The sequence below is a fragment of the Rhipicephalus microplus genome, chromosome 4 (assembly GCF_043290135.1).
Source record: "Rhipicephalus microplus isolate Deutch F79 chromosome 4, USDA_Rmic, whole genome shotgun sequence".
Taxonomy (NCBI): Eukaryota; Metazoa; Arthropoda; class Arachnida; order Ixodida; family Ixodidae; genus Rhipicephalus; species Rhipicephalus microplus.
Genome location: NC_134703.1, coordinates 220,732,790 through 220,754,462, shown reverse-complemented (window position 1 = coordinate 220,754,462; position 21,673 = coordinate 220,732,790). Strand labels below are relative to the sequence as shown.

At 46.1% G+C, this 21,673-nt stretch overlaps 1 protein-coding gene and 1 long non-coding RNA gene across 2 annotated transcripts in view; one reads left to right on the top strand and one right to left on the bottom strand.

The window, feature by feature from the left end:
• Window positions 1–21,673, top strand: part of LOC119172481 (uncharacterized) — a 647,431-nt gene that overhangs the window by 530,601 nt on the left and 95,157 nt on the right. The window lies entirely within an intron of this gene.
• Window positions 4,995–21,673, bottom strand: part of LOC142814760 (uncharacterized) — a 130,161-nt gene continuing 113,482 nt past the window's right edge. The window contains exon 3 of the long non-coding RNA XR_012895082.1: window positions 4,995–10,548. This is a non-coding gene — a long non-coding RNA (uncharacterized LOC142814760). The remainder of the gene's footprint in view (window positions 10,549–21,673) is intronic.

Sequence of the window (21,673 nt, the reverse complement as noted above, 5' to 3'; positions counted from 1 at the left end):
TGCAAAGGTAGGTGAGAAGATGATCATGTCGTCCAGGTAACACAAACATGAAAACCTTTTAAGTCTTTGTAGGAGCGTGTTCATCATTCTCTCAAAGGTCGCTGGAGCGTTGCGGAGCCAAAAATGACATGACCTTGAATTGGCAAAGACCGTCAGGGGTAACGAAGGCGGTCTTTTCTCAATCCATGTCATCTACAGCAATTTGCGAGTAGCCAGTTCGGAGGTCGAGAGATGGAAAGAAGGTGGTGCCATGGAGGCAATCAAGGGCATCGTCAATGCGTGGTAGAGGGTACACGTCTTTTTTTGTAATTTTGTTGAGGTGGCGATAATCAACGCAGAAACGCAATGAGCCGTTTTTCTTTTTTACTAATACCACGGGAGATGCCCAAGGGCTCGTTGATGGTTCGATTACGTTTTTCGTAAGAATTTTGGCCACTTCTTTCTGAATCACTTCTCGCTCGGACGTTTACACGCGGTACGGCCGACGGTGAATGGGCGCAGAGACACCAGTGTTGATTCCGTGAGTGACAATTTTAGTCTGGCCCAAGGGACGATCATCGGTGTCGAAAATGTCACTGTATGAGGCCAAAACTTGGCAGAGAGCGTCGGCCTGGTGAGGCGACAGCTCCGATCTAATCATGTTTTGAAAAATACCATCGTCTGAGCTGGGTGACACTGAGACTGTGCTTCGATCAAGAGCAGTTACAGCGACAACACTGACATCGTCCTCGGTTATGGAAGTTAGCTGGGCTAGAGACATCTGGCAGGGCAACAATTGAGGGGTGAAACCAAAGTTAAGGAGCGTAAGTAACACACAGTTATCCGCTATGGTCACGATGGTATAGGGCACAGTAACACTGCGCGTCAGTGGAACGTCAGTAATTGGCGTAACGATTTTCACACCATCAAGAACGGGAGGGGTCGATGACGAAGACACGTACGTGACGGCTCGAGGTGGCAGGCGAACGAAAGTGGTTGGGCTCAAGCGGCTGGTGGGCTTTGCAGAATAGTCGGCAAAGATTGGTAGATCAAGGCGGAGGGTACCAGACGAACAATAATTAAGGCCGAGTGTGCCGAAAGAAAATCGAGGCCAAGTTTGAGGTCATGAGGGCAGCACGCTAGCACGGCAAAAAGGACCATGGCGTGACGACCGGCAATGCTGACACGAGCAGTGCAAATTCCGATTACTGGTGCAGTACCGCCATCGGCAACACGTATTGCCTGCGTCGTAGATGGCGTCATAATATTTTGTAAGCGGCAGCGTAGAGAAGCGCTCATAATAGACAGGTGCACACCTGTGTCAATGAGGGCGGTCACAGGAACATGGTCGACTTGTACTTCAAGCAGGCTATGGTGCGTGGGAAGCGTCAGTAGAGGATTTTCGGCCGTCATTGGTATTGCAGCTTCACCTCTATAAGCTGCAATATCTAGTTTTCCTGCTGCGGTCCTCCACAGAAGCTCGGCGAGGAAAAGCGCCGAGGTGGCAGAGAGCGGGATTTGGCAGAGAGCGGGAGAGAGGGATTGGCGACGTAGTGGTGACGGGGAGCGAGAGCTGTGGCAACCAGGCGAAGGGGCGTCAGGGTAGCGGCGACCGGGCAAAGGGGCGTCACTGGAAGGCTCGTAAGATGACGACGAATAGAAATTGAAGGGTGCGGGGACTGAACGGAAATCCGTCCAGTTAAGCATGTTATTCATGTCATATCTCCTATTTTAGAATACATCATTAACTTAATCTTCTCATTGGGCACGTTTCCTAGTCGTCTTCAGATAGCCAAAGTTTCTATTATTTTCAAAGGTGGTGACAAAAATAGCATGACCAATTACAGACCAATTTCTATTTTACCTGTATTTTCTAAAGTAATTGAAAAGTTGTTACATAAACGAATAGTGTCATTCTTAACCAAGCACCACATTATGACGCCTTTTCAATTTGGTTTCACAAAGCAGCGCTCAACAGAAACTGCCCTACTAATGCAAAAAGAAATCATACTCGATGCATTTGAAAAGGAAATATATACACTTGGAATTTTTGTAGATTTCTCAAAAGCATTTGACAGAATCAACCACATTACATTAATTAAAAAACTAGAACACTACGGTTTTCGGGGGAACTTTATAAGTGTCATAAAAACCTATTTGAAATACTGACAGCAAAAAGTAGATATAAATGGCTACGCATCTAGTTTTAAAAAACTGTCACATGGCGTGCCCCAAGGAAGTATTCTGGGTCCCCTGCTTTTTAATCTGTATGTGAACGACTTGACAAGCATCGATAACAATACAAAATTTATTATTTATGCAGATGATACCAGCTTATTTTTTAAAGACTGCGATTTGCATAAACTAGTTGACAAAGCAAATAGTGTCTTGAAACTGCTGCACATTTGGAGCATAAGAAATTCGCTAATTATAAACACCTCAAAAACAAAATCTGTGCTCTTTCGTCCAATAAATAAGCCCGTAAACTGCGATTTATCATTAGTGATTGGCTCAGAATCTATAAGGATTGAACCGATAGTGAAAACTCTGGGAGTTTTTTCCACGAAAACATGCTATGGAAGGATCAGGCTGAGTTTGTCCATGCTAAACTTTCTCGTACTGTAGGTATCTTATCGCGCTTACGTTTTCTCTTGCCACAAAAAATTAAACTCTTACTATATAATTCGCTATTTTTATCTACATTAAGCTATTGCTATCTAGTATGGGGCACCACATCGGAAAAGAACTTAGGCCGAATATATAGATTACAGAAAAAGGCTGTGCGCATAATTACAGGTGTTCCTCGCGATGAACATTCCAAACCCATTTTCGAAGCCCTTAATTTACAACCAATGCCTGAGATATACAATACAATTTTAATGAAGCGATATTGTACTTCCTTAAAGAATCACGACTCTTTTCTTACTGATTTAGCGCGTTTGACACCCTATACCTGCCCCTATAGCACACGAGCTACCGATGACTGGAAAATTCCTTACACACGTACTAACTATGGTCGCCAGATGATGAGCTACTTACTGCCACTAACCTTAAACAGTTTCTTACAATAAACCATTTATACTGCTCCGTTCTGTAAATGTTTTTCAACGTGTTAATAAAATGCAAATCGGCATGACCTTGAAGTACATGTTTTGATATTGTATAATAACTGATGATCTCATGCTGCTGTTGCTGTTGCTATGTTGTCAAATGGTGCGAAAGCCTTCGTCAAGCCTTAATGGCTTTTTGCTTTCGCCCCACAGCATCACTGTTGTGACTTTTGTAATGTCTCCTGTGATGTCGGAATAAACTGAATTGAATTGAATTGAATTGAACGTCGAGGGGTCGTCGGATGCATGAGCGCCGAGGTAGAGAAAGTCTGACGTGGTTGGTTTGACCAACGGCGGCGGCAATAGCGAGAAACGTGCCCGGGCTGGTGGAAGGAAAAACAAATAGGCCGGTTGTCGGGTGTTCGCCATTCCGATGGGTTACGGATGGGCATTGTTTGAGGTGAACGGCGAGCGTGTCGTCGGGAGTAGGACGGGACTTCAGGGCGAGTCAAGGGACATGCTGATGGAAGTCCGAGGTTCGCAAACTCTTGCCTCACCACAGCTTGTATTAACGCCACTGACGGCTGTTGTTGTTCAGAGGTGAGCGTTGCGAAAACGGGTGGCGGAAGAGGAGCCGGACAGGCGGCTTCGATTTCCCGACGAACAATGCGTGTGACGTTGTCATACGTGGGGGACTGGCGGGCGGCTTCACACAATGAGGTCGCGGCCGTGTTGGGCAGCCGGGTGAATCACTGAGTAATACGGCGGCTCTTGGCTTCTTCGAACCGCCGGCACTCTTTAATGATGGCGTCGAAGGTGGCAACGTTGTTGTAAACTAGAAGATATAGATATCTAGAACTAGAAGATTCCCAATATAGAAGCACCGCCGTCCCGCGGACACTCCAAGGACTAAACGAGAGGTGGCACACGCATACTTTCTTACGATTTGCGCTTCGTGTCTACATCCCACCTTTATCCACCTTCACTTCGTGCTTTATATTAGTTCACTGTATTCATGGCACTGCGGCCAACGCTCGCTAAACCTTTTTAAAACCAAGGAGGTTACGCCCGGCAAGTGAAACGTAGCAACCCTTTCTCTTCAGATGTTTCTCAATGTACATGCCAATTGCTGCTAATTGGGAGTGAGAGACAGGAGAATTAGGCTTCTACTTTCTTACGGCTTGCACTTTGTACCTACTTCCCACCTTTAACCACGTTGTGTTCATGGCATATACCACTTCACTGTATTCATGGCACTGCGGCTCAATGCTCGCGAAACCTTTCTAAAACCAAGGAGGTTACGCCCAGCTAGTATAACGTAGCAACCATTTTTTGTCAGATAGTGCTCAATGTACATGCCAAAGGCTGCTATTGGGGAATGAGAGACAGGAGAATTCGGCTTTAAGTGAACGCGCACACTACGAATTTTTTGTTGTTCAAGAACGCACAGGGGAAATCTCTCAGTGGTACCATTGTGAAGGTCAAAACGTAACACTGGTTACACACCGCGGCTACTACTACGAGGGATGAACGGGTGCCGCTACAAGGAGCTTCGCCCCTGAAGCAAGTCTGGTCTAAACTTGACCGAATGTCTAAACGGCGAGTGCTAGTACACCAAAGTGTCGCAGACGTCTACGGCGAGCGTCAGAGGGATCTGGTGAAGACAAGGGCGATGCTCACACGTGCGCACGACGAAGCAGGTCGGTGCCAAAGACAGGGCATCCGAAGTTAGGCAGTCTTCTTTACGGACGCGTGGACCAGGGGCTACATCAAAGCACTCGGGATAACGCCCGACATTGCACCTGGTGGCTGCGCTAGCTCCCTGCTGGCTCCGTGAACAATCAAAGCTTGAGGTCAATCGAAGCAGGCTGTTGAAGCAATACTTTTTTGAAGACTGGTTGGTTCATACTTGAAAAACTGATTTACTGCACAAACTTGAAGGAAAACAAGGGAGACTGCGCTCATTCCTGTTTCCCTTGTTTTCCTTCAAGTTTGTGCATCAAATCAATTTTCGAAGCAGGCTGCTCTAACTCTTGACTTCTGCCAGGCACTCGGCGCCACCCACTACCGTGTGGCGAGTGAACTGCCTTTCTCCTCCTTCCACCCCAATCACGAGCCCCTTGCCGACTGCTGTGGCACTCCTCGGGTTGACTGGTCTGCTTCTTACTGGAACTTTCTCCGTTTCCGTGTAAACAAGTGATCGGCCCCTGAAATCTTCGTGGTAACTCCTAATTGGGCCACTTGCCTCTTATGCTGTTGACATAGCACCTTCGCGCATCTCTTCATGGTCGTCGTCTTCACCGGGTTTTTCTCTTTGCACGTGTACCGCTTGTCCTTTTCCTCCCTTTTTGTCTCTCGCCGTGTTCACGCTGTTTTGCACCTACACAACCTACATCGTCATCTTCTATCACGCCACACACCTGAACACTGCCAATATTTTGTACGCACCTCACATCACACACGTCCTCTTTTATATTTTGCCCTTGGAGAATGAAAGGCAGAGTATGTGTGCATACCGCTAATACCTCACTCCACATGCCAATTGGCAAATCACTACACAATCCCATATCATTTCAAAAATTCACAAAATGAACATCACTTCATTCCAGAAAACAATTTCAAACGAAGCCAGAATTTTTAGGTTATCTGAACACACTCAACTCTGAAGTGTCCGCCTTTCAGTGCTCTACACAAATTAAGTCCGTCCAGGAATTTTAAGCCAACACTACGACCCATATACGAGCACACAACTTATTGAAAATCAGTATGAAATAAAGCTCGTTCCATAGCCAGGCCAGATACAAAAGGGTGGCCGGTGAGATGAACTGACATTTAAGTAATCGCGCCCCAAACGAGGCGATTAGCGTGTATCAGTAGCATTGACACAAGAAGCATCAAAGAGTACAGCCCCGTCTCCGAATTAATAGGCTCGAGAGGATGGTTCATTCTAACGTCTTGCATCCACTAGGTATAAATGTGGCCTAGACTTGTAAATGATAAGACTTTAGGTGAAGGCGTTCGAACCACGCGCATCGCTGCAAAGGCGTCGCAATGATTTCGACATGCCCACATACTGTCTAACCAGGTAAGGGTGAACGCAATCTCCTTACGAGCGGAACTAGCTGCTGACTCACATTGTGGAACAGAGGACGCAAAAGCTGCCTTGTCAATGACTTCCCACTGTACCAACATTGTGCAACCGTCTCCTAGTTTATTATTCCTACATCATTCGCCTTTACCTGTTTGCCCTTTTAATTCGACACTGAGCCCTTCAGTCATCACCATCTCCTCTTCGCTACTCAAAGAACACATCATGCTCACTCGAGGTGAGTTATCTCTGTGGTGAATGACCACGGCTAGGTCATTTGCCCCTGAAACGCACGGTATGCCTGGTGCATTCGAGCATATTAAATCGGACTTCCAATTATTGTGTTCACTACCGATACTTGATGCAAGGCTTGGCGTTTTTTCACTACCGAATCTACCTTTTAAGAGGAAGAATTGCTCACTGAGCTTGGGCGACTTTGACCGTGTCTATCTATTTAGCCATTGACGTTTGGGTGCTCCCGTGGTCACCCCCTTAACTTGACGTGAGTCATAATTAGCATGGAAGGGTTAGATGGTTCGAAGATTATGACGCGCTGGTCAAAACAATAATAACGTCATAATCCCGTCGCGGACGCCATCAAACACTCCCCGCCAGACGATGGCACATACCGATGGACGGGTATGTGGCGCTGGTATGTGGGTATGAGGCACAAGTGATGTACACTTAGTGTCTACCCAGGAGCGACGTGAACGCACAAGGACAATTTTAACGCGCGAGCGATAAAGTATACCCGACATCGGTAGCGTCAACCTGACAAATGCAAAGAATAAATGTCAGGGTGCCAGCTAAAATTTAATCCAAGCATTCTGCGTGGCAACGATGCTTTTTACCTCAGAGCTACACCTGGTCTGGGAACTAGTTTTAAAACATTCGCTAATCTTCGTGAAACGTCAATAGTGGTTGGAGTGCTACTTAGCCAATTCTATAAACATTATATATATACACCTTTAATTCAGCCGTCATGTCGTGTTAACGTCCATTGTAGTTAGTTGTCATGCGCTGAAGTTATTCATTCGATCACTCCAGCGGCGCAGGCGCGCCATGTAGCCGTGCTCCGAAGTAGTCACACGGTCATAAAAATGCAACGCAGTTTGTACTCTCAGTAGTCATAAACCGATGAACGCGTCTTCACGCTCCGCGACACTGACGTAAACACTCACGACACTACCGTCTCGTCTGCCATTTCGACCTTCTGCTGTGCCGCCTATAGTCATTTGAATGATCGAATCGAATTGTAGCAGCGTCCAGGGCCAGCATCCCAGCCAGCATCAGCGCTTCATATCAGCTTCTGGTGCTGCGAATACTCATGTTCCAGTTGGCATTGTTGCTGAAGTGCAAAAAACTGGTTATATAAACATCTGCTACTCTTCAACACATGTCGGTGCGTGCAACATTTGTACCTATACTTAGCGTCTATTCATGACGTGTCGCTCAATAAAAAAAAGTCACAGCTTTGCCGCAAAGGTGAAGCAATGAACGCAATAGCAAAAAATTTAAAGATCACACGGAAAGTGGAAAGCAGGAGCAGATCGAAATGTCCCCGCGTTTATCGGGCATGAATTACGCACGAAACGTACTCACAGGTCAGGATGCACGCGAATAATCGTCTCATTTGTTACTTCGTTGAGTCTGAAAAGCGCGCGTTTTTCGCGAACGGAGACTGTAATGATTGCAGTGACCTTTGTCTGCCGGTAACTACAGCAGAATTGTTCTACCTAAAGCACGAGGCCAGCCAAGGCGTACGATCCGTTCCTCCTCACCACCACGAGACAAGGGCGTGGGAGGGAGCGTCGCTCCCCTACTTCAAGCCGGGCAAATTACGCGTAGAAGATTAGAACGCGCGCAGCTGCGCGATGTGGCGACGTGCGCTCATTGCGTTATCTTCTGACCACTACCACCACCATTGCGCCATCTTTCTAGTAAAGCAGAGAACACTGCAGCTGTACGTGGTAGATATAAATAGCTTGCCCTTTGAACAATGACCTACGTTCTCCGGAGTGGCTCAGTGGTTAACACCTCGCTCTCACGACGCAGAGGTCCCATGTTCGATTCCGCGTGCCAAAGTGCTGATTCCTGGATTGTTTTCTTTCTTGCGTGTATATAGAAACATATACATATACGGTGCATGACATCGACGCCGGCGGCAAAATCCGGCCGACAGTGTAAAATATTTGCTATCACGGGACGCCCTGACTATACTCACTAAGGATTCCACGGTTGCGTAACAAGCCGCAATCGCTTTAGCTATTAGGAACAAAAAATGGTCATACGTCTATAGTGACTCCAAAGCAGCAATTACGACCTTCGACAAGGGCTGTGTCACTGCAACTGTGGTTAAACTTTTGAACAACAATCCTATCGATACTAAAAATTGATGGTTTCCTGCGCATCTGGGACAAGTGGACAAAACTCGGGTACACCTCAAGAGGTGACAAATGACCTCGCACGAGGACTCGCTTGCCGTGCCGGGCAGACCCGATCCGACGCCCACTGCCATTCCAGGGGTATAGATAATTTAATCACTTACAACGATATCACAAAATATTATTACTTGGGGCGTAGGTAATTCCCACTGCCACACGCAAAATTGAACAGGGCTTAGGCAGTAACGCTATGTTTACTGCAAGCCGGAATTTACCACACTCCGTATTTTCTACATAAAATTTTCCCTGAGAGTGAAATTCAAAACAAGTGTGACGCGTGCGATGGCATCATTGGAATCAGACACATGCTGGCGGGCTGTCCCGCGACTCTTGCCGACCCCGAAGAACAATGGTTTTACTGGCAGACGATGGTGCGAAGCGCGTCTTATCAAGACCAACTGCGGGCAGTCCAGAAGATCCAGAATGACGCCACAAGGCTCGGTCTGACGGTACCGATGTGGACGCGGCCCGCCTCGATCTGAAAGGACCGTGCTTCAGAACACAAATAAAGTTTTGTGAATGAATAATTGAATGAATAAAATTGAAACACGGTCACCTTCCCTCTACGTGCTTCACATAAGGTCGATTTCCAGGTACGTCGGATCTGCCAATTTTTTTTCTTCTGAAGGCTCAAGCAGACCTTTCTTAGTCTCTTGGACGCCAGCGGGAAGAATTAGCGCTCTCTGCAGACAACCTATCCACTGGTGATACCTGTTCCGTTCACACCACTTCAGATAGTGCCGAAGAATGATTAGGATCACCTCGTTTTTCTTCAAACGCGAGCGTTCCCCGCAGGGGCTTCTGCGAGCAGGTGTTTGTTGTGCTGTTGTGTGGTGACACCACTGACCCGAGAAAATGGGGGGGGCGGCTCCACTCTTTCCCACGTCTCACCGTGTGTGGCTGAGCCTTAACCAAGGATATCAAATCCTAGGGATTTGAGCCAACGCTGGGTGATCAGACCTTTAAGGCCCTTGACAGAGGCAACACTCTCCTTTGGCCCCAGCTTCACGTGGATGGCACCCCTGGGCCAACCCACCGAGGGGAAATTGGCAGTCACATTTTAAATACCTCTCTCTGTCATCTCTACATCTCCGTCCTTTCTACCACTGTTTATCTTTACTGTCTTCTTGTTTCTTCCTTTTATTTCCACTTTTCCTGGTGGTGAGGGTTAACTCTGTGCCAATAGCCTACCTTGGTCTAGGCCTATTGGGTTATGGTAGCTTTATACGACTGTCGTCTGCTAGTTTTTATTATTCACAAACTCGTACGGTTCCTTGTTGGGGTCTATGATGGACGGTTGCCAACGCTGATGAATAAAAATGAGACCAACAAGCATAGAGTATTCTCCCTGCTTACAGATCGCACTGGCTTAAAGTGGGTACGCACCGATGACAATTTATTTTCAACCAGCGAATGGAAACATTTTCTCACCTTCACGTCATTCAATGTAAGAAAACTGCAAACCATGCCAGCTTCGTATCTCTCTTCATAGTGGTAAGGTGTCTTACCTAAACTCTCGGGGCTAAATACAAGGTAACCAAATGGCTACCGGAGACCTCCTTCTCGAAGTTCGGGCAAAAAACAATTTGAAAATCTAGATGGTCACTCAACTTTCGGTGGCCTACCGATCACCGTAACATCACACAGATCAATGAACACAACTCGCGGAGTGGTATCAGATGTAGACTTAGTTGACCTGCGGGAACCTAACTTTTGGAAGGATGGAAGAGCCAAAATGTGACCAATGTACAGAGGATTATCATAAGTAGAGATAACAAGAAAATAACAACAAACACTTGATACTCACGTTTGCTTCCACTCAACTGCCAGAAACCATTCAAAAAGGGTACACAAAGACCTCTCTCAGGCGATATATACGAAACCCCCGTCGTTGCTTCCAAATCCAGAGGAATGGTCACGGCTCTAAACGCTGTCGTGGTCGCCAGACTTGTGCACGATGCGGAGTCCTGGGCCACGTGTCAGAGAACTGCAAAGAGCAGCCGCACTGCGTATACTGTAACGGAAACCACGCAGCGTACTCACGTTCCTGTTCACTCTGGAAGAAAAAAAGGACATAATAACGCTCAAGGTGACAGAAAACATTTCGTTCAAGAAAGCAAGAAAAAGAGTCTCGCCATTCTATGGCCCATCACGCGCTGATACAGTGCGTCTGGGGTCACCACCACACTAGCCATCGTCACTCCTTTGGCCCGCGTATACTGAGCCGCTGGTTGTGGCACCTGTCTCCAAGGCGGCTGTAATCCAGACAACTACGCTTACTCACGAACAGAAACCGGAGACTCCAGGGTCCCCAAGTCTCATGGCCTCACCAAGTTTCCACGAGAGTGCTGTTTTCTATCCTTATTGTTTTCACTTCCGTGGCTACGCTGTAACTACCTATAGGTTGCTGTTTGTAAATTCAGTTATGTCCAACCAACTTGTCCAAGTTTCCACGACAGCGCTCCTTCCTATCCTTGATTTTCACTTCTGTAGGTCCTGTGTAACTACGTCTAAGGTGCGCTGTTCGTACACACAGTTATATCCTTCCTTGCCTAAGTTTCTACGACACCGCTCTTTTCTATCCTTGTTTTTCGCTTCTTAGTTGCACTGTAACTACTTCTAAGTTGCACTGTTCGTACAATCTGTTATGCCCTACCAACTTGTACAAGTTTTCACGACAGCGCAATTTTCTATCCTTGTTTTTCACTTCATAGTTGTGCTGTAACTTGCGCCACGACGGTGGTCTAGTGGCTAAGGTACTCTTCTGCTGACCCGCAGGTCGCGGGATCGAATGCCGGCTGCGGCGGCTGCATTTCCGATGGAGGCGGAAATGTTTTAAACCCGTGTGCTTAGATTTGGGTGCACATTAATGAACTCCAGGGGGTCGAAATTTTCGGAGCCGTCCACTACAGCGTCTGTCATAATCATATGGTGGTTTGGGGACATTAAACTCTACATATCAATCAATTGCGCTGTAACTACTTCTAGGCTGGGCTGCTCACACATTCATCCCGGCTGCGGCGGCTGCATTTCCGATGGAGGCGGAAATGTTGTAGGCCCGTGTGGTCAGATTTGGGTGCACGTTAAAGAACCCCAGGTGGTCGAAATTTCCGGAGCCCTCCACTACGGCGTCTCTCATAATCAAATGGTGGTTTTGGGACGTCAAACCCCACATATCAATCAATCAATCAATCAATCAATCAGCTGTTCATACACTCAGTTATGTCCTACCAACTTTTGCAAGCTTCAACGACAGCGCTCCTTTCTATCTCTGTTTTTCACTTATGTAGTTACGCTATACGTACTTGAAGGTTGCGCTGTTCTTAAATTCAGTATGTCCTACAAACTTATCAAAGTTTCCGCGACAGTGTTTTTTTTTCTATCGTTGTTTTTCTGTTCCGTCATTACGCTGTAACTACTTCAAGGTTGCGCTGTTCGTACATTCAGTTGTGTCCTACCAACTTTTTCATTTTATTTTATTTTATTTCAACATACTGAAGGTTTTTCACGGCCCATGCAAGACTGGGGGCAAGAAAAGTCATACTCACTATCGAAAGAAAATACATAATGGAATAACAAGAACGTAGATACATTGTGAACAGCTCATAATCCATATTCGACGCACTGTACTATTTTCATAAATGATTGAATGGTGTTACAGCGCACAATTTTTTCGTCTAGTCTACTCTATTGGTGGATAGCTGATGGAAAAGGGGAATGTCAGTGAGCGTTAGCACGATTGAAAAGTAGCTGTAAAGTTTTAGAATGGTTCAGTCGCGATAAGTGTTTAGGTGGGTCTAGCAGGTAATGACGTCACGATATACGGAATTGTTTCTAAGTTTCCACGACAGCGCTCTTTTCTATTTTTGTTTTAACTTCCGTACTTATGCTGTAACGACTTCTGAGTTGCGCTCTTCGTACATTCAGTCATGTCCTACCAACTTTCCCAAGTTTCCACGACACCACTCTTTTCTCTGTTTGTTTCAAAGACGATAGTCTTTTTTTGGGACCTTCGACGGAAAAACTTTGCTCTGTCTATCTGTCTATTTGTTTCTCTGTCTGTCTGTCCTTCTGTCTGTCCTTCTGTCTGTCTGTCCTTCTGTCTGTCTGTCCTTCTGTCTGTCCTTCTGTCTGTCCTACTGTCTGTCCTACTGTCTGTCCTACTGTCTATCCTACTGTCTGTCTGTCTGTCTGTCTGTCTGTCTGTACGTTTGTCTGTTTGTCCACCCTAACGATGCCTCAAATGGCACTAAATGGCCAACCTCATCCGCAACGCCCACAAGTATTGCTCAAGGTTTAACGTTCAAAGTTGTGCAATTATCAATTAAAAAAAAGCAAATATTGCGCATATCCGAGGCGCCATAACAACATGTCTACGTGTTGTATGTCTGACTTTATACTAGAAGAGGCACACACAAGTAACTCTAAGGATTGTAGCGTTTAACGCACTGCGCTGACAGTGCAACGCGATGCTCATGAAGGCGTTTCCAACGCTTTGCTACGACGGCAAGGTGGTGGCACCTGTCCGCCGCTTTGTATTCTACAACTTATCACCTCCGTGACAGTCGCGCATATTTATCCGCGGTCACGCACGCCTTCGTTTTCAAAGATAACTGCCAGATGGCGCTCATGTCTAATGTTTAAAGTCATGTCTAAAGTCATAGGGACAATTGGTGTCGGAAAGACATGGTTAAAAAGACTGTGAAGTGTTCAGAATGTGGGGTTGGTTTTAAAGTGGATCCAAGTGTAGAAGCGGAAGGAGAATTCGAAGTGGCTGAGGCGGAGTGTAGGCAATGTGAGGTCGAGGAAAAAATGGAGAAAATGATGGTTACCCAGAGTTACATGCTGATGAGAATCACCGAGCTCGAGACTACGTTGGCGACAAAGCAAGAAAAAATGAGGGCTATGGGAGAAAAGCTGAAGTCTGCCGAGGAAGCACTAGCCAAGGTATACAGAGGAGCGGCCTACGGAGAGAACAGTAGCGAACCGGCAACCAGAAGTGCGGAGAAGAAAGAGCAAGCAAGTTTGGAAAAAAACAGGTTCAGCCGGTTCATTTGTCGCAAGGCCCAGCTTCAGCGAAGTAGTGGTGGGGCTGGGAGGGGACAAAGCAGCTGGCGTCACAGGTGCAAGTAACCCCCAGGTGCAGGACGCCCCAGCTGAAAAGTCACAGCATGTGATTATCGCCGGCGACTCGAATTTAAATCGATGCACAGAAGCCATCAAAGAGAGGGTAAGAGATGACAAGAGGGTTGCAGTAGGGGCGTTCCCAGGACACAAGCTGGAAGCAGTCATGAGGCACGCGAGCGCAAAACTCAAAACTACAGCTAATAGACGAAACATTGGGATACTTTCAGGTGGTTTAAACGATGTCTTAAATGAAGATACAGCAGGACTAGCAACTAGATTGGCGAAAGGCGTCGATGGCATGCGCACTTCTCCTGAGGTACAGGTAGCGATATGCACAATACCGGAGGTACCGGTGCGTTATAGCAACCTGCAAAGAGCGGTTGTCAACGCAAACCAAGAGATATGGCGGATGAATCGAGAGAAAGGCTTTGAGGTGGTGGAAATAAACAGAGAGGCGCATAGGTGGGGTGATTTTCAACGAGACAGAATTCACTTCGATGAGTGGCTAGGTCATCAGGTGGGTTGGCGACTTGCAGGACGCGCAGTAGCTTTTTTGGGGGGCAAGCGGGCCCTTCGGGGTGCAGGATAGCTAGTAACGAGGAAAACAACCAGGGAGACTCTTTGACAGGTGGTATAGACAGATACGATTCCAAAGTAGCACCAGTATCTAAAATAGGTAGAGTTCGGGGCAGAAATAAACGTAGCCACGAGCGCCGAGCCATTTACGACATAGGGTAAATTAACATGCATGGCGGTAGGAACAGGCTGAAGTAGACAGAGATAGAAGAACAGCTAAGGGAGGAGAGGCCGATGGTATACGGTTTTGTAAAAACACATCTCAGGGACATGGAACAACCTCCTAACAATGTGGACTACGTGTGGGAATATTGTACTAGAACAGAAGGCAGCAGAAAGGGGGTGGTATTGGGGCATTCATTCATAAAAGTACAGACTGGCAGAGGGTCAAGCAGGAGTGCAAGGAAAATTTATGGCTAAAAGAGAAAGTGGCAGGGCAAATGAAACTCCTTGGTTTCGTGTACTTGTGGACGGGAGCAAAGGCCAGAGAGGGAAACCAGGCAATGGTAGAGTATATATGAAGGACATTCAGGAGTTAGGAGGAGAGTGCGAGATAATTATACTAAGAGATATGAATGCACACATAGAAGATGTAGATGAGTATACCGACCCGACAAGCAAAATTATCTTGGATATGTGTGAAAGGCTGGATTTGATCATTTGCAACAGTACCTAAAAGTGTGAAGGGCAAATAACATGGGAGGAAGGAAGGCTGCAGTCGTCGATAGATTATGCACTGATGTCACATAGGATGTATGATAAGCTCAGGGGAATGCACGTAGAAGAAGGTGGCTCCGGAAGTCTGGGTACTCATCACAAACGTATCAAGCTAAGTTTTGGAAGAGCAGTGAAAGTGGGAAGGAGACAAGTTGAGCAACCACAGGAAAATTTTTATTCAGAAAGGCAAATTGAAATAGCCACTAAACAAATGGAGAAAGTAATCACTGAGGATAATAAAACAGTGTGGACATACACGAATCTAATTAGACTGTTTGAGCTAAAGCTTGCTAAGGCACGTGACAAGTCACCCCAGAAAAGAAGACACAAACCCAAAAGTTGGTGGGATGAGGAAGTTAAGAGAGCCATAGCAAAACGTCAGGAAGCTTCTAGGGAACACAGACATGAAAAGCAGCGGGGTGAGCCGACAGATGATGTTGAAAAAAAAAAGGAAATCTTTCTAAGCTGTAGAAGAGATGCATTCCTTCTGATCAATGAAAATATTAGAAGAAAGGGAGCCCAGTGGCTGGCAGAAATACATAAAAAAAGATAGAAAGGCAGCTGCGAAATTTTCAAATCATCTAAACTCCCTAAGAAATGAGATGAGCATAGAGCAGAGTTTTATAACTACTGCTCAAGGTGCTAGGCTAAAAGGGGACGAAGTTATTGAATATATAAGAACAGGGGAGACAGAAGAATTGCAACACAAAAGTGCTATATGTACCACAATAGACAAGGATGAATCAAGTGGCGCAATGGCTTTATATTCACGACAGTGGGAAAGGGCTGAGAAAGGAGTTCTTAGTAGTACATCAACAGGCCCATATGGCACTCCAATTATGCTGTTAAAGACATTAGGTCCGAAGTCTAAGCAGGCTTTGAGAGAGGCAGTGAGCAAAATAATAATCGATAGAGAAGTTCCCGATGGATGGAAACTTAGCAGAATGAGCATGATCTATAAAGGAAAGGGGGACAAAGCTGATATAAACAACTACCGTCCTATAACAGTGACATCAGTGGTCTACAGGCTGGTGATGCAGATTATAAACGAAAGACTGCAAGCATAAATAGAGGATGAAGGGGTGCTGGGGGAACTGCAGAATGGGTTTCGGAAACACAGGAGGTTTGAAGACAATCTGTTCTCACTGACGCAGTGCTTAGAAATAGCAGAAAAGGAACACAGGCCTCTGTGGCTAGCATTTTTGGACATCAAGGGAGCGTACGAAAGCGTGGTTCAAGAGGAATTGTGGGGTATACTGGACACACTAGGCGTGGAAGATGTAGTCACTAATTTTTTAAAGGAGATCTATAAAAGTAACCAGGTAGTTATATAGTGGGAAAAACAGGTATCTAAGCCCACAGAGGTGAAATGGGGGTTTAGGCGAGGGTGTCCTCTGTCAACCTTGTTATTCATAATGTACCTACAACGAATAGAGGCCAAATTAGACGGAAGTGGACTGGGGCTTCAACCTCTCTTTCGTAAAACAAGGAAAACTCATTGAACAGGCACTCCCAGCATTGATATACGCAGATGATACAGTGCTGATTGCCAACAACAAGGAAGATTTGCAGAGATTGGTGGACATCTGCGGTAATGAGGGAGATAGGTTAGATTTCCGATTTCATAAGGAAAAATCAGCAGTCATGATTTTTAGTGACAATGAAGCTAGCGAGCCTAAAATACAGGAAGTGACGCTAGAGATAACAGATAAATAAAAATATCTGGGCGTATGGATAAACAATGGGGCCGAGTACCGAAGGAAAGACGAAATATACGTGTCCACTAAAGGTAACAGGAATGCAGTGGTAATGAAAAACAGGGCACTGTGGAATTACAATAGTTATGATGTTGTGAGATGAATATGGAGAGGGGTCATGGTTCTTGGAGTGACGTTCGGCAATGTGGTCTTGTGCATGAGATCAGAAGTTCAAGCAAGATTAGAAATTAAGCAACGTGGAATAGGTAGGCTTGCCTTAGGAGCTCACGGGAATACACCAAATTAGGGAGTACAAGGTGATATGGGATGGACGTCATTTGAGGGCAGGGAAGCTAGCAGCAAGATAAAACTTGAGAAGCGATTGAGAGAAATTGGGGAGGAGCGTTGGGCTAGGAAGGTATTCAGCTACTTGTACATGAAGAATGTCGATAAAAAATGGCGGAAGCGATGGTAAATACTTGGAAAACAGCAGGGGGAAAAACCAAAAAGCATTATCGGTTAAGAAGAAGGTGAAGGAAGCTGAGACCGATATGTGGGGAATTGGCATGATTAAGAGGTCCGCACTGGAGATCTATCAAAATTTTAAGCAGGAAATAGCCAAGGAAATGTTCTATGATAATACTCGGGTAGTTCTCTATTGTTTGAGGCCAGGACGGGAGTATTGCGAACAAAGACATATCGGGCCAAGTACGAAGGGGTGGACACGGTATGGAGAGCGTGTTGAGACGAAGAAGAAACTGCCGAACCCTTGATAATGTTCTGTAAAGGGCTTCACCCTGCAGTTCAGATTGATGGCGCAGAGTTTTTCAAAGCACTGGGGTTTAGGGACAGTGAGGACAAAATAGACTTTAAGCGGGTAGAATTAACTAGAAGGAGGTTTTCTGATTGGTGGCTAAAGTCAAGGCACGAGTGAAAATTGAACCCTTCGCTGCAAAGTTCGAATCCTCAACCTCACTATTTAAGGAAAAAAATAAATCCAGTTTTCGGTTCATTAAGTATTACGACTTGGTGGCGCTAGCAACCGCCCGATCTAAAGGGTACAGCTATATCCATCCATCCATTCATCCATCCATCCTAGAGCGCTTGTGCGCCTCCATTACACGCTCAAGGCACTCAAACGCAGCGCCTTCAGAATACCATTCACCAATTTTTCGCGCAGAACATCAAAAAAACATTTTGTTCACTCTCACCAGGCGCAAAACCATCGTTTTTCGATGACATTTACAGTGTAACATGTAGATTCGGGCCAATTTTTTTCCCTCCATAGTTGCACTGTAACTACTTCTAGGTTACGCTGTTCGCATATTCAGTTATGTCCTACAACTTGTGCAAGTTTCCATGACAGTGCTCCTATCTATCTTTGCTGTTCACTTCCATAGTTACGCTGTAACTACTTGTAATTTGCGCTGTTTTTAAATTCAGTTATGTCCTACCAACTTGTCCATGTTTCCACGACAGGGCTTTTTATATCCTTGTTTTTCACTTCCGTCGTTTTCCTGTAACTACTTCAAGGTTGCGCTGTGCATACATTCAGTTATTTTCTACTAACTTTTTAATTTCTTTTTTTAATCAACATACTGGAGGTTTTTCACGACCCATGCAAGAGTGGAGACAAGAAAATACATACCCAATACCAAAAAGATGCATAATGGCACAACAAGAAGCAATATGCAATGTCAACAACTCATAATCCAAATTCGACACACTGTATTATTTTAATAAATGATTGATTGGTGTTACAGCACACAATATTGTTATCTAGTCTATTTTAATGGTGGATAGGCGATGGAAAAAAGCAATGATTGCGAACGTTAGCGTGACTGAAAGGTGGGTGTATTGTTTTCGAATGGTTCAGTTTGAATGAGTGTTTAGGCGAGTCTAGCCGGTACTGAGATCATGATATGCGGAATTGTTTCCAAGCTTCCACGACAGGGCTCTTTTCTATCCTCGTTCTTCACTTCCGTAGTTACGCTGTAACTACTTGTAGGCTGAGCTGTTCGTGCATTCTGTTATGTCCTACCAGCATGCCGAAATTTCAACGACAGCGCTCCTTTCTATCGTTGTTTTTCACTTCTGTAGTTACGCTGTAACTACTTCTGAGTTGCGCTGTTCGTACATTCAGTTATGTCATACTGACTTTCCCAAGTTTCCCCGACACCACTTTTTTGCATCTTTGTTTTTCACTCCATAGTTGCACTGTAACTACGTTTAGGTTGCGTTGTTCGTACATTCAGCTATGTCCTACTAACTTGTTCAAGTTTTCACGACCGCGCTTCTTTCTATTGTGAGGCTGCACATAATCTGGCGACCTTGTACTACAAGTTGATGTTGTGTTGACATTGTTTCGTAGTCGTTCCTAGGCGTGCGAGTGCTCCATGACCACATTGATGCCGTAGCTCTATTTATTAAAGTCGTTTTCGCCTTTTCGCCTCCTTATCCACGTTGCCGAGTCCTCACATTCGGCACAGTCGTTGAAGAACCATGTGACGGAAGCAAGAGCCACTTGTCTAGTTTATGTGAATTAGTACCAGCTACCAGCGGCCCGCATCTCTGCCATTTGCGTGCGTTAAGCCTTATTCACGCTTGCCCGCCCGTCAATCGATCGCAATGCCAGTTATTAACTGGAAGGAAACCACTGTGGAAGACCTCCACGGGTTCACAATGAATTTCATACGCTATGAACTTTCGCGCAGTAACCTGGAGACAACTGGCTCGAAAAAAGACATGATCGAACGCTTGTTTTTTGACATTGCCCGGAACCATCAACCATCTGGTGGGCCTGACTCGACATGTGCGCAATCGGTTTTTAAGTACGGAAGTGCTGAATGACCTACTGCAGCACTTTTTGACGTTGTCAAAACAGCCGACGATTGCAATTCACGTCACTACTTTGCCCAATCTTTCAGCCACGCTGCCAACCTTTAGTGGTGACTGTAGCATTTCAGCTCACCAGTGGCTTGAAGAACTCGAGCGCACTCAAGGCTTAGCGTCATGGACACCATCTACTCTCCCAGCCGTAGTACTTGGTAAGCTCCGAAGTACTGCTACAGATTGCAAAAGCGTGGCGGAAAACCAGTTAAACACGTGAGAGGATTTCAAAGCTGCATTTGAGAACCAGTTTGGAGACAAACTTGCCCTTTTACAGAGGCAGCACATAGTCACCAGACGCGCCCAGTCACCCAGTGAAACTCTACTTGACTACTCTTTGGGGAAACTGCTCGTGATTTCAAGATGCCTGGTTGAACTAACAGATCCTTGCGCATTGAATATGCTCTACAGGATGCGCGCAACGCACACAAGACACCAACTATCGCTGCACAGCGGCCCCTAACTGTGAGCGCATTTCTTGCCATCGCCACCTAACTCGACCAAACTATAGAGAATGCCTCTGCTTTTCCAAGTCAGCCGCCCATCACAGTTGGAACATCAATGCCGCGAGCGCCTGCCATGCCTGTGAAGTAGATCAGTATTATGAATCACAGATCTCCTTCACCAATCAATCTGGCTCAGTCACCAGTTTCGTGTATAATTTCGTGGTTACCCTTGGATCAACTAGACACTCGTTATTTTGCATATAGTTCACGAAACAACGCATCTCCTTATCGCCCCGGGGAAGATATAAGCAAGGCTTTATGTTACAACTGTTGCCAACCGGGCCACCTTGCATCGAAGTGCCCCCGTTCCGGAACCAGTGCCTCACTACCCAGCCAGCAAACAAGTTTTCCCTCCCTGGCGTGCCTTCAACCTTCAGATCAATTCGAGGAATCTCTTGTGCCGTGCACTGTCATTTAAGCAGACATTCCTCTTATCGGCACTGTCGACGCATTTCCGAACAGTGGGTCAAAGCACGCCATACTATTGCTAGACGTATTGGATCTGCCAACGTGCTACCATGGACCAAACCTCCCATATCTGTTGTAGGTGGCAGTAACGTCTGCCAACTTGTACATTATGTACTCGTGTCACTGTGGGGTTTATTTGGGCGGTACTTGAAGTTTTAGTTCTGGCATGAGACCCCTTGTCTTTAATCCTCGGAGAAAACTGGTTTGAGACCGCCCGCGCTCAGCTCCTTATCGGAACACCTCATCCAACAAAAATCCACCACCCTGGCAAGGGTATTGTCATACAATGCCTGGAAAAAGTGCTACCGTGGATGTCCAATGCCTCTGTGCTGTCAAGTAGCCCTGTGTCTCCTTTTAAACAAGCTGTGTATCCAACAGGCTGCTTGCAGTTTTTGCCATTGCCGGAAAACAACCAGCCCATATGGTTATCCCTCACAAACAATTAAGATTTGCCTAGAAAGCAGCCACCTCAACCAAAGACAGCAACACTTTGCACAAATGATGCTATGTTTGACAAGCTACGTGACGCTCACAAAGGTTCACAGCTGCAAGAAGAAGTTATGGCAGTCAACGCGTCTGCCGTCAGCATGTTGTCCTCTTCGCTACTGATGACAATAATTTGGGCCTATACAAAAGGACAGAAACGCCATCGAGCTTGTGCTGTTTGCATCTCCAATTGCCCGACAACCTGGTATATGTGGCAAAAAGGATCGCAATTTCATGGAGCGCCAATTCCAAATGTTTCACGCTCAAAGCTTGGTCACCAAGACGGCACAGCTAGAACAAGGACTGTACCCAACAGCAAAGCAGCTGCTTCAGGCCAGGGAAAAGAAAACAAAACAAACAACGGGACACCAAGACAAGTATCGACACAGGGCCATGGGAACTTGTCAGATCGCTGGATAAGCTTCGACAGCGTCTCAGACGTAATACCGGGACTCTTCGGGGTGAAAGTACCTACAGAACGTAAGCTCAAGAACAACAAACAAGCCACCAAGTCAGCTGCGAAGCCAGCTCAGAATAAGCATCTCTAGTTCAGTCAAGAAAGCCTAGCCACTGATAGCAACCCGAAAACAAGAAAGGCGCCATAGGGTGCAGCTGCTTTCTACCGCGACAGCTACGTCGTGAGCAG